The 12,186-nt window shown below is 48.6% G+C and overlaps 1 pseudogene across 1 annotated transcript; it reads left to right on the plus strand.

Moving 5' to 3' along the window:
- Window positions 1-7,308: 7,308 nt before the first annotated feature.
- LOC308516143 (large ribosomal subunit protein eL32-like) lies at window positions 7,309-7,874 on the plus strand (annotated as a pseudogene). The gene has a single exon. The product of its transcript is annotated as a large ribosomal subunit protein eL32-like (transcript).
- Window positions 7,875-12,186: the final 4,312 nt, after the last annotated feature.

Consider the following 12,186-nt stretch of genomic DNA (forward strand, 5'->3'; position numbering starts at 1 on the left):
TGCTGCAAGAGGCCGCGTGGGGACCTGCCCCCGGCCAGCCTCCTCATGAGCTAAATGTCAGCACCATCTACTTCCTTTTTCTTAGGTTTTCTTTTTTTCTAAGAGAAAAGGAATGCACACAGGCAGGGAACAAGTGGGCTAGTTCACAGGGTGGCGTTGCCCAGAACCTTCCTGGCCGGTTCCAGGGACGAAGGGATGCCCCTCCGGCTCCCCCAGGCCAGCCCTCCAAGCTCAGGCTGCCTCGGCAAACAGAAACACCCACCGCAACCCAGCCAGTCACCCCAGTGGCCCCGGAGGGGCGGGCGCGGCCCGTGCTCCCTCCCGGCGCTAAGGGCGATCTGCGGGCGGGCGGGCGGGCAGGGCGCGCTGAGTCCTCAGTAGAGAGAAAGCCCAGGGGGTCCCTTCCCCGTCCTTTGATTCGGGCGCCTCTTTGGGCGGCCAAAGCCTCGGAGGCGTCACCATCAGCGCGTTCTCAGCTCAGATAAGCAGGAATAGGCCACTAGCAATGCCTTAGGGCTGTCCCTGCTGGCTGTCCCTCTGCCCACCACCAGTTTGGTTCCTATTAACTTTGAATGCTCTCCCTTAAAGCAATGAAGGAAGTAAAACGAAATGATTCGAAAACGTTATCCACAGAGACGTAAGACAAAGCAAGACCGCGGGACAATCGAAATGATAGAGCCCGGAATGCCCACACCAGCACAGACACAACTAGCATGCCCAGGGCACACCGTCCCCGGGGAGACCTCACACCAGGGGGCCGGGGCTGGAGCGGGGAGGCCAGCGCAATGGGGAGCGGGAGATGGGACGCGTGCTTGGCCCGTGAGAAGGAAAACCCTGAAAGAGACCAGGAAGCTGAGGAATGTGTCTGATGATCCCCTGCGGCGGGCGGCGGGCGGGGGTCGTGCGCTCCCAGCAGCCCCCAGGCCAGGGCGCGGCGGGGGGGGGGGGCGCCTGGAGCCGGAGGCAGAGGAACTCGGTCTGCAGGCGGCCGGGATACATGCCGTTGGGGGCCGTGAGGGTGACCCGGGGTCCTAGGATGCTTCCTGGCATATGGCGGCATCCCGGCAGGGGCGGGGCCCTCCGGGCGGGCGCGGGGGGGGGGGGCGGGGGGGGGCGATGCTGGCTGCGACCGTGGGAATCGCGCGGCCTGGCGGGGGCTGCCCCGGATCCTGGAACCTGGGCCTGGAATCTGACCTGGCTGGGGCGGGTGGGGCGGCGGCATCTGCGGCTGCATCAGAGGGTAGGGCGGGGGCTGCTGGTGAGGCAGCATGCGGGGTGCCCTGCTGCTCCCAGCGGCGCCAGGCCCGGCCCCCCGTGTGCTGGTGGCCCTGTGCAGGGTTCTGCCCCTGCTGCTGCTCCATTTGCTGGCGGGCTCGCAATTCCCGCATTTCAGCTGCTCCCTGCGGAAGTTCTGGCGTCCAGTGAGCAGCTGCTGCCTCTGCTGCTCTAAAGCCTCTTTCTCTCTGTCCAGGATCGTCTCCAGCTCCTCGAAATGCCGGAGTTTGATCTTTAGTTTCTTCACCTGTGTCTCAACCAGCAGCGCGACCAGGGCCTTGATCTTTCTTCCACGGCAGCCAGGTGCTCGGCTTTGGCTGCTGCTGAGGGGAGGGCAGCTGCTGCGGCCGTGGCTACGTGTCCTTCGGACACCTCATGTTCTACTTTCTTCTTCCCAATTTCGCTTTCTCTTCCTTGACAAGTATCAGTGAGTTCCTTGTTCTCTTCAGACTCCTTTTCCTCTGACTTGACGTCCTCACTAACTTCACGATCCTGTTCCTTCTCGCTGTTCTTCTCGCTGTCTCCATCTTGGGCTGTATCACCTTCATCCGCTTCGTTTTCCCCTTTGTTTTCTGCCTTTTCAGGCTGCTTGCTGACCATCAGCATCTGTTTCCATTTTTTCCTCTTCAGCTCCTTCACGCTTTCCCGCTCCTCGGGCCGGGCCTGCGATGCAGGCTCTCCAGGCCGCAGGTGGGATCCACTTTCCCAGAGGCTCGAGCTGCTGCTCGTACTTTCTTGACATGAGCTTCAACCAGTTCCAGGGGCACCTCCTCCCGGACCCAGAAAACTCCTCCAAAGCCGCGTTAGCTGCAGCAGATGCCACTGGGGCTCCACCTCAGAGGCCGGAAAGGATACCTGCTCATGACGGGTTTCCTGACTGGCTGAAGGGGCCGGCTGGGAGTTCTCCAGGTGCGGCTCTCCTCGATGGGGAGCCGCAGGAAGGGGAGGGTGCACTCACCCTGAGTCCAGCTGCCCACGTGCTCCGACACTTTGTCCCAATCCATGTACATCTCCAGGCCTCCAGCAGCAGCAGGGCCTCCTGCTGCGTCCGCTCCCTTCCAGCGCTGGCACCTTTACTCTTTACAAGGTTTTTTTTGGAGTAAATATCAGTATGGAGACCAAAGTTCTGCAAATCAATTGGTTTTTCCTTGTTCTCCTCAGGAAAATTTAACATCTGCTGAGCAGCAGGGACCTGAGGTGATCGAAGGTGTAGCACAGGGGTCCTCAAACTTTTTAAACAGGGGGCCAGTTCACTGTCCCTCAGACCGTTGGAGGGCCGGACTATAGTTTAAAAAAAAACTATGAACAAATTCCTGTGCACACTGCACATATCTTATTTTGAAGTAAAAAAACAAAACGGGAACAAATACAGTATTTGTATTTGCATGTGGCCCGCGGGCCCGTAGTTTGAGGACCCCTAGGGTAGAGGCACCAGCCCAGAGCGGGTATCAGCCGGCACATTGAAGTGAGGCATAGCCCCATCGCCACGGGCTGGCTTTCCAGGTCCGCTTGGTAATTAACAAGGCCCCCCTGCTCTAGGAAGGCATGAACCCTCATCACAGCACACACATCTCCAGTCAAGTTCCTCTGACAAGCAGTGCTGGTCAGATATTCTTGGGGGTTCGGGCGATATTTTATTATTATTTTTAAATGTATTTTTATTGATTTCAGAGAACGAGGGAGAGAGAGAGATAGAAACATCAATGATGAGAGAATCATGGATAGTCTGCCTCCTCTACTCCCCCTACTAGGGATGGAGCCCACAACCCTGGCATGTGCCCTTGAGTGGCATCGAACCCAGGAACTTTCAGTCTGCAGGCTAACACTGTATCCACTGAGCCAAACCAGCCAGGGCTTTTTATTGATTTTAGAGAGATAGGAACACCAATGTGAGAGTGGAACAACAATCGACTGCCTCCTACTGGGAATCGAGTATGTGCCCTGACGGGGAATCCAATCAGCAATCTTTCATTGCATGGTGCACGGGACAACGCTCAACCAACTGAGCTACACCAGCCAGGCACCTGTTCTTCCTTTTAGAGGACAGATTAGAACATGATGATTGGAGTTTGCATTATTCATGATTAGTGTCTGCGTAATCAGGATTTACAATACCCTGATTGCTCCTGAGTCTTAAGAAAAGAAAAAATTATAATAAACAAGTAAATAAATAAATGCTATAGAGAAACTAGGAATATTGTAAAAACTCAGACTACTGTTCTTTCTGAGAAATCAACCAAAGAAAAATATCAAAGTCAAAAAATCAAGTATGGAAATAAAGTGAGATTTTTACTGGTAAACTTGGTGGCGGACACACCCAGCTTTCTATTTGTCTCAAAACTTTTCTGAGCATTAGAAATATTTTCTAATTACAGCATCAATTAAGACCAGAAGGCTTTGTCACTTATGAGTGAGTAACATAGGGAAAGTTATCTAACTTTTCTGTGCCTCCTCGGAAAAAATGGGATAATAGTCTCTACCCTGTACCATTGCCAAGTACATTAAATATGTTACTATTTAAAGCTCTTTTCCCCAATATTTTTATTTACTTTTAGAGAGAGGAAGGGAGAGGGAGGGAGAAAGATCCATGTGAGAGTGAAACATTGATTGGCTGCCTCCTGCATGTCCCCTACTGGGATCAAACCTGCAACTAGGGCATGTGACCTGTCCAGGAATCAAACCAGCAACCTTTTGGTGCACAGGACGACACCCAACCAACTGAGCTACACCAGCCAGGGTATAAAGCTCTTTTAAAAACACACAGCAAAAGATTGTTCGTTAAGTAAGTTAAATATTTTAAAGTTTCTGGATTAAAAATAATAAAGTTTACAAAGGTATAAGAAGAATCCTGCTAGTATATGCTTGAACAGAGTGTTAGGAACAATGATTGTAATGTCAAATTGGTTCCAGTTATCAAAAAAGGACCCACAATCTGATTAAACAAAATAATAGAATTGGAAGAAAGCTGCACAGATCCAATAATATTCAGCGTATTTCTAGAAGACACTACTGTGCGTTGCAGGGCTCAATTTCCATTAGATTAAACCCTTTCTTCACTCCAAGTTTGCAACTCAGGATAATTTAAGATGTGCTAGAAATACCTGCTGCATTTACAATGGACATCTGAGCAAGTAACAAAAGATTCTGGCTCTCTTTTTTTTTTTTTTTAGCTATAAATTTCAGTAATTGAACTAAATATACCTCAGGTCACAAAGTGTGGGCTGTAAAAGTAACCACAAAGGGTGATTTCATCATAAATTTCTAACAGGGCAGTCATGGTGGATAGTCATACCTCAGGCCTGTAACTTGCCTAAATGAAAGGTTATCTTTGCATTAAGCAATTCATGTCCATTGTTTTTTGTTTTGTTTAGGCTTTTGAAATGCCTCTTTATCAGACCCCCTCAATCAAACCATTCTCAGGAGGGCACATAATCTTGTTAATGATTCAATCCCTGCCTTGCTTTCTCCCACCTTCATATAATAATCTTAATTCCAAATGTATAAAAGAGCCCTGGCCAAGGAGGGTCAGTTGGTTGGGCGTCATCCTGTGCACCAAAAGGTTGTGGGTTTGATTCCCTGTCAGAGCACATGCCCAGGTTGTGGACTCAATCCCGGGTGGGAGGCATGCAGGAGGCAGCTGATCAATGATTATATCTCATCATTAATGTTTCTACCTCTCTCTCCCTCTCCCTTCCTCTCTGAAATCAATAAAAATATTTTTAAATAAATAAAAAATTAATTAAAATTAAAATGTTCAGTGGTTGGAGCACCAGCCCTCACATGGAAGCATCTCAGGTTCAATTCCTGGTGAAGGGCATATACCTGGGTTGCAGGTTGATCCCCCATCAGGTGGGGTAAGTGCAGGAGGCAACCACTCGATGTGTCTCTCACATTGATGGTTTCTCTCTCTCTCTCTCTCCCTAACTTCCACTCTCTCTAAAAATCAATGGAAAACATATCCTCGGGTGAAGATTAAAAACAATAAAAGTGTGTAAAAGAAACGAGCATTTGAGATCTTGCTTCTTGGCATTGTCATCAGTTTGGCTCAAACTCATAAAAATTCTCTGTAAGTTTGGACCCTTTTGCGTAGACAAAAGTATATCCTAACAATGATGACTTGAATGTTTGGAGGGCCTCATTTATGATGTCCATCCATTTTGCATATGACATTATACATAATACAATGATTCATTTTAATGACAGACTACTGCTAACACAGCCTGTAAAAATACATTGAAAAATTGTTCGTTGAACTGGATGTGGTCTTTGGCTTGAGCAATTTCCTCCTCCTCTCCATTCACGTCTTTGCCCGGTAAGCCTTTGCAGACTTCTCTTCCACGTGGCACTCCCACAGCTCCAGCCATCTGGGTGGGACATCTTGAGGCCTCCAATCTGCATAGATGGCTGCCGCCCACCTCGCTCTCTCCCTCCCTGTCCTCCCTGGCAACTACTGCCTAGACTGCTCCTTCCTCTTCTGGACAAACTGGGGGTGCTTTGTTTCCATAAGCGTGAGCTCCCGGGGCGTAAAAACTGGAGCTCACCGTTCCTCTTCTCTTGCTTTTGGCCCGATCAGTCCTTCCTTGGTGAATTACATTTTACTTCCAACAGACACAAACTTGGCTCTGACAAAAGCAGCGCCGTGTTAGGTGACAGTGGAATGTTTCCTGGGCCACGGGAGGGCCCGCTGGGAGCCCGCAGACCCCTGGAGGTCACTCACCCCGCCCTGGCTGGCGGGGAAGCGTCCCCTCCCGCCGCCGCCGCCGCCGCCGCCGCAGCGGGTGCCCTCGGCCGGCCGCCAGCCGCTCCCCTCTCGGACCTCGCAGCTGGGCCCTCCACACCGCGGGGACAAAGGGGCTTGTGTCCTGCCGGCCGCCGAGAGGCCTCTACCCGGGCTGGGGCGGAGCGCGCCCGCCTGTGACCCTGCGAGCGGCCTCCGCCTGGGGCCGGTTGGCTGGTGGCTGCAGTCTCCCCAGCCTCCCGAGACCCCAGCCGTCACCCCTGTGGGAGTCTCCCCGGGGCGATCCCGTGGGGGGTCACCCCTGTGGGAGTCTCCCCGGGGCGATCCCGCGGGTAGAACGTCCCCAGCGGCAACCGCGTGTCCCTCCCAGGATTTTTTAGCGGATCTGAGCCAAGTTCAGGCACCGCCGTCTGGGTGGGAAGGTGGCATTCCTTTCACCCAGTTCATGATCCAGGGGCTTCCCCCACCGCTCGGCGTTTTCGGGAGGGCCCCCGCAGCTGCTCCCTTCGCTCCCCCCAGGGCGTTTCTGTTTTTGTTTTTATTTAGGCTCACACAGTTTTGAGAAGCCGCTTTATCAGGCGCCCTCAAGCAAACCACCTCAAGGGTAAGAGTGCACATAATCCTGTCATCTTCCGGGAAGAAGAGGCGGGCCTAACCTTTACCTAACTTGCGTACACGCCAGGACAGTGAAATAAATATTATTTTCCCATTCTGTCTTTCCATTCTTAGAAAACTGAGGTTAGAAGTTTCCCCTCTGTGCCCTAGGCTCTGGTTAATAACTTCTTTGTTCACCAAATCCTCCAGTTACAAACTTCACTAGACTCTTCCTTTCGCTTCACTCACACCATTCATTTAAGGTCTGCTCATAGGGAACTTGTTAAAGAAGCTGCCTAATATTTAAAGCTGCATAGGTACAGCTAGGGGAAATCTTCATATTGTAGAGGCTCTGTAGGGTATACTAGATTTGAATTGCATATATAAAATGAAAACAGTAATGGTTCCTAATGCACAGGGTTGTTGTGACGATTAAATGAGTGAAAGTACTTAGAACAATATCCAGAATATAGACCATTAGCCATTTACTTATACGTATTGTTAATAAAAAAGAACAAGGGGCAAAAGAGCATGTACAATAATAAATTTTTTAATATTTTTATTGATTTCAGAGAGGAAGGGAGAGAGAGATAGAAACATCAACTATGAGAGAGAATCATGGATCAGCTGCTCCTGCACACCCCCTACTGGGGATGGAGCCCGCAATCTGGGCATGTGCCCCGACCAGGAATCGAACCCTGACCTCCTGGTTCATAGGTTGACGCTCAACCACTGAGCCATGGGGCTGGGCTACAATAATTTTTATAAAAGAAAAATAAGTATATGGGTAAGATATCCCTTAAACCCCTCTCTTCCTCGGCGCTGCCTACAGAGGTGGCAGCCATCTCCTACCCGGCACCATGGCTGCCCTCAGACCCCTCGTGAAACCCAAGATTGTCAAAAAGAGGACCAAGAAGTTCACCAGGCACCAGTCAGACCGATATGTCAAAATTAAGCGGAACTGGCGGAAACCCAGAGGCATTGACAATAGGGTGCGTAGAAGATTCAAGGGCCAGATCTTGATGCCCAACATTGGCTATGGGAGCAACAAGACAACAAAGCACATGCTGCCCAGTGGCTTTCGGAAGCTCCTGGTCCATAACGTCAAGGAGCTTGAAGTGCTGCTGCTGTGCAATAAATCTCACTGTGCTGAGATTGCTCACAATGTCTCCTCGAAGAACCACAAGCCATTGTGGAAAGAGCAGCCCAGCTGGCCATCGGAGTCACCAATCCCAAGGCCAGGCTGCGCAGCGAAGAAAACGAATAGACAGATTGTGTACACATTGTATTTGTGTTAATAAAATCATAAAATTCTGCCCCCAAAAAATCCCTTAAAAACCTCACCATCCTACATAATAAAAAACTAATATGCAAATAGACCAAATGGCAGAACGACCGGTTGCTATGATGTGCACTGACCACCAGGGGGCAGGCACTCAATGCAGGAGATGCCCCCTGGTGGTCAGTGCACTCCCACAGGGGGCGCGCTGCTCAGCCAGAAGCTGGGCTCTGCGGCAGCGGCAGCGCTAAGGATGTCCGACATCCCCCGAGGGCTCCCAGACTGTGAGAGGGCACAGGCCAGGCTGAGGGACCCCCCCACACACACCCACCCCCAGCTCCCGCCAGTGTACGAATTTCCTGCACTGGGCCTCTAGTAAATTAATAACAGTGGTTGCTTCTGGAGAGAGTAACAGAGGGGCCAGAGCAAGGCAACTTATTTTCACTGTATACCTTTCTATACCTTTTTAATTTTTTACCATGCGTGTTTGACATCTATGTGAAAAGATAAACTAATTTTTATTAATTCTTTAAATAGAAAAATATCGCCGAAACCGGTTTGGCTCAGTGGATAGAGCGTCGGCCTGCGGACTGAAGGGTCCCAGGTTCGATTCCGGTCAAGGGCATATCCCCAGTAGGAGATGTGCAGAAGGCAGCTGATCGATGTTTCTCTCTCATCGATGTTTCTAGCTTTCTATCTCTCTCCCTTCCTCTCTGTAAAAAATCAATAAAATATATTAAAAAAAAAAAAAAAAGAAAAAAAAGAAAAATATCCATCAGAAACACATTAAGAAAAAGTAATTAAATTTTATGAGATGTAGAAGTCATATTACAATCTTTTCCATTAGTGTTATTTTGTTAAAATGATTACATATTGTAGTCACTGGATGATTTTTTAAACACTTGCTGCACAGTTTCAAATTATTGATGGAGCACAGTGCTTGTACCTCAAAGTGTGGTCCTCAGACCAGCAGCCTCAGTGCTACCTAGGAACTTGTTAGAAATGCAGGCTCTCAGGCCCCACCCCAGAGCTACGGAACCAGAGTCTACATTTTCATAAGAATCTCAGGTGGTTTGTCTGAAGGATCTTGTTTGGGGTATGAGAAATACTGAGCTAAAAGATATAATAATAATTAAAAGACCAAATGTTTTACTCATCTCTAATCTTTGACCTCCTGCCTCTCAAAATTGCTGTTTAGTGTTAGACCGACATGAGCAGAGCAAGGACGATGAGCCAGGTCCTGAGTCACCAGGGTAGAAAGCCCCAGATGCAAGGGGCAAAGCTGGGAAAACAAGATCCTGGTCCCCAGGGTAACCTATCCTCCCCTAGTATGTCGCTGGCCGTGTGGTTTGGACCCCTGACCTTTCATATTGCTCATCAGGCAATTTATTTTTTACTTTATTTTATTTTTTTTAATGTATTTTATTGATTTTTTACAGAGAGGAAGGGTGAGGGATAGAGAGTTAGAAACATTGATGAGAGAGAAACATCGATCAGCTGCCTCCTGCATACCCCCTATTGGGGATGTGCCCGCAACCAAGGTACATGCCCTTGACCAGAATCGAACCTGGGAACCTTGAGTCCGCAGGCAGACACTCTATCCACTGAGCCAAACTGGTTAGAGCTCATCAGGCAATTTAGACCCTCTGACCTTTTCCTCCCTGAAGATAACATCCAGGCCTCAGTTGTATTTCAGCTCCAGGCCCAGAAAAGCAGTAAAACCAGAGGACAAGTGAGTCCCTGGCTACCTCAGGACCAGCTGCATTGACTAATGACCCCCTGTCCTGGCACTGGCCAATCAATGGAGACTGTGAGGTCCTCACTGAAAGGAGCCAGGCTAGGAGATCTTGTGAGAGTTTGACATTTTATTACATTTTTTCACAGCGGGCTGAGGCTGGTATGTCAGTGTCAGCCCTGAGGGGGTGGTTAGGTTCTCTAATATAGGGTAGAAGTATGCAATATAGGGTGAGGGTGTGGGTGCACAAGCAGAGGGGAGGGCATGAGTTGGTCAAGGGACTCAAGGGAGGAGAGTGCAGAGGGCTGTCAAGTAAAGGGGGAGTCATCTTATCTTGCTTCTGCAAGTACAAGCCATCTACTCCAAGCTTTGGGAAAAGGCTTATATCAATAGATATTTCAGAAAACATGTCCAAGCAGGAGAGATTTAGGATAGTTCATCCTAACCAAGACCATGACCCTGAAAGAGCATACCTGGAAAGCTGATGAATATTCTATGAAGACCCTCTCCTGAGATCTCCCCTAAGATTTCCACCTGCCAGAGAGAGATAAATAGCCCTAGCCAGTTTGGCTCAGTGGATAGAGTGTTGGCCTGTGGAATGAAGGGTCCTGGATTCGATTCTGGTCAAGGGCACGTACCTGTAGGAGGCATGCAGGAGGCAGCCGATCAACGATTCTTTCTCATCATTGATGTTTCTCTCTCTCTCTCCCTCTCCCTTCCTCTCTGAAATCAATAAAAAAATTTTTTTTTTTAAAAGAGAGATAAATACACTCAGGACAAATAACCCAGTGCATGCTCTCCCTCTAAGGAGCATATCTGTACCATTCCCTTCCCCCTCTCCTTTCCACACAGGCACATATCCCCTAACCTCTAAGGCAGTGGTTCTCAACCTTCCTAATGCCGCGACCCTTTAATACAGTTCCTCATGCTGTGGTGACCCTCAACCATAAAATTATTTTCGTTGCTACTTCATAACTGTAATTTTGCTACTGTTATGAATCGTAATGTAAATATCCGATAGGCAGGATGTATTTTCATTGTTACAAATTGAACATAATTAAAGCATAGTGATTAATCACAGAAACAATATGTAATTATATATGTGTTTTCCAATGGACTTAGGCGACCCCTGTAAAAGGGTCGTTCGACTCCCAAAGGGGTTGTGACCCACAGGTCGAGAACCGCTGCTCTAAGGGACCCCATGACACTTGCAACCAGGGGAGCAATGGGCAGTGGCAGCTCATCTTGGACTAACCCCCTGAACCTGTCTCCAAGGCCCTCTGTCCTCTGGCTTCCCAGTGAGCCAGAGCAGCCCAGTGTAGGCTCTCCTGTTGCTTCTTCTACGCCCTTCCTTGTTTTACTGTCCTAGGTGTATTTTTGCTGCCAATACCCTTTGGAACCAATACCCTTTGGCTCAGTGCTATGTAGTCCTTCTCTTTGGGTATCCCTATTCCCCAATCCCTTTTCCTTAAATAAATTCAATTTTTCTTTTTTTAAAAAAAATATATTTTATTGATTTTTTTACAGAGAGGAAGGGAGAGGGATAGAGAGTTAGAAACATCGATCAGCTGCCTCCTGCACACTCCCTACTGGGTATGTGCCCACAACCAAGGTACATGCCCTTGACCAGAATCAAACCTGGGACCCTTGAGTCCGCAGGCCGACGCTCTATCCACTGAGCCAAACCGGTTAGGGCTCAATTTTTCTTTATTCACCCTCTGAGATGGCTATTTAGCCTCTCCATGCACCACCGACTTTAATCTTTCAGTTAGATGATTCTGGAAAACAAATTACTGAGTAAAAGAAGGCAAGCAAAATAATACAACCTGTACGACTCCATTTATATGATCTTCCAAAAGAGCTACACTAATCATGGTGTTAGAAGTCAGGATAGAAGTTACCTTTGGGGAAGAGGGAGGAGATAGACATTGCAGCAGGGTCCAAGGGTTGCTTTTGGAGGACTAGTAATGTTATTGGTTATTTATGTTTATAATATTCTTAAGGACCATACACCTCTGATTGGTGTGCTTTTTGTGTCTTATATTTCAACAAAAAAGTTTTTTTAACTCTACTATTATCACCTACCTCAAAACCCTTGACCATACCTGATTTGGGGCTGGGGCTGGGTTCAGGGACAAGGTGCTTGATGAAAAGATACTAAGCTGGTAAAATTATCTGCGCTGATTTAATTACTGGTAGATAACTCCCACACACTCATTTCAGAACTCCTGTACATTTTAAGAGGTGCCTACTACTGACTGCTTTCACCCAAAAGATGACATGAGTACAACAGAGCTTCAGGTGCTCCCTGAAGCAGTGGGAGGAGAGCACAGGCTCTGCTCTCTGGCTTAGTGGGTTTGGAGCCTGGATCTACCACTCAGCAGCTATACAGGGGTGGGCAAAAGTAGGCTTACCGTCGTGAGTACATACAAGTTTATCCGTGTATTGTTTATTGTATTACAACTGTAATCCTACTTTTGCCAGCTCCTATATTATCGTAGGCAAGTTACTTGGCATTTCTGTCCTATGGGAGGATGACAATTATAGTCCCACTTTATAGGAATG

This window comes from Myotis nattereri, assembly GCF_964212035.1.
Source record: "Myotis nattereri genome assembly, chromosome: 1".
Taxonomy (NCBI): Eukaryota; Metazoa; Chordata; class Mammalia; order Chiroptera; family Vespertilionidae; genus Myotis; species Myotis nattereri.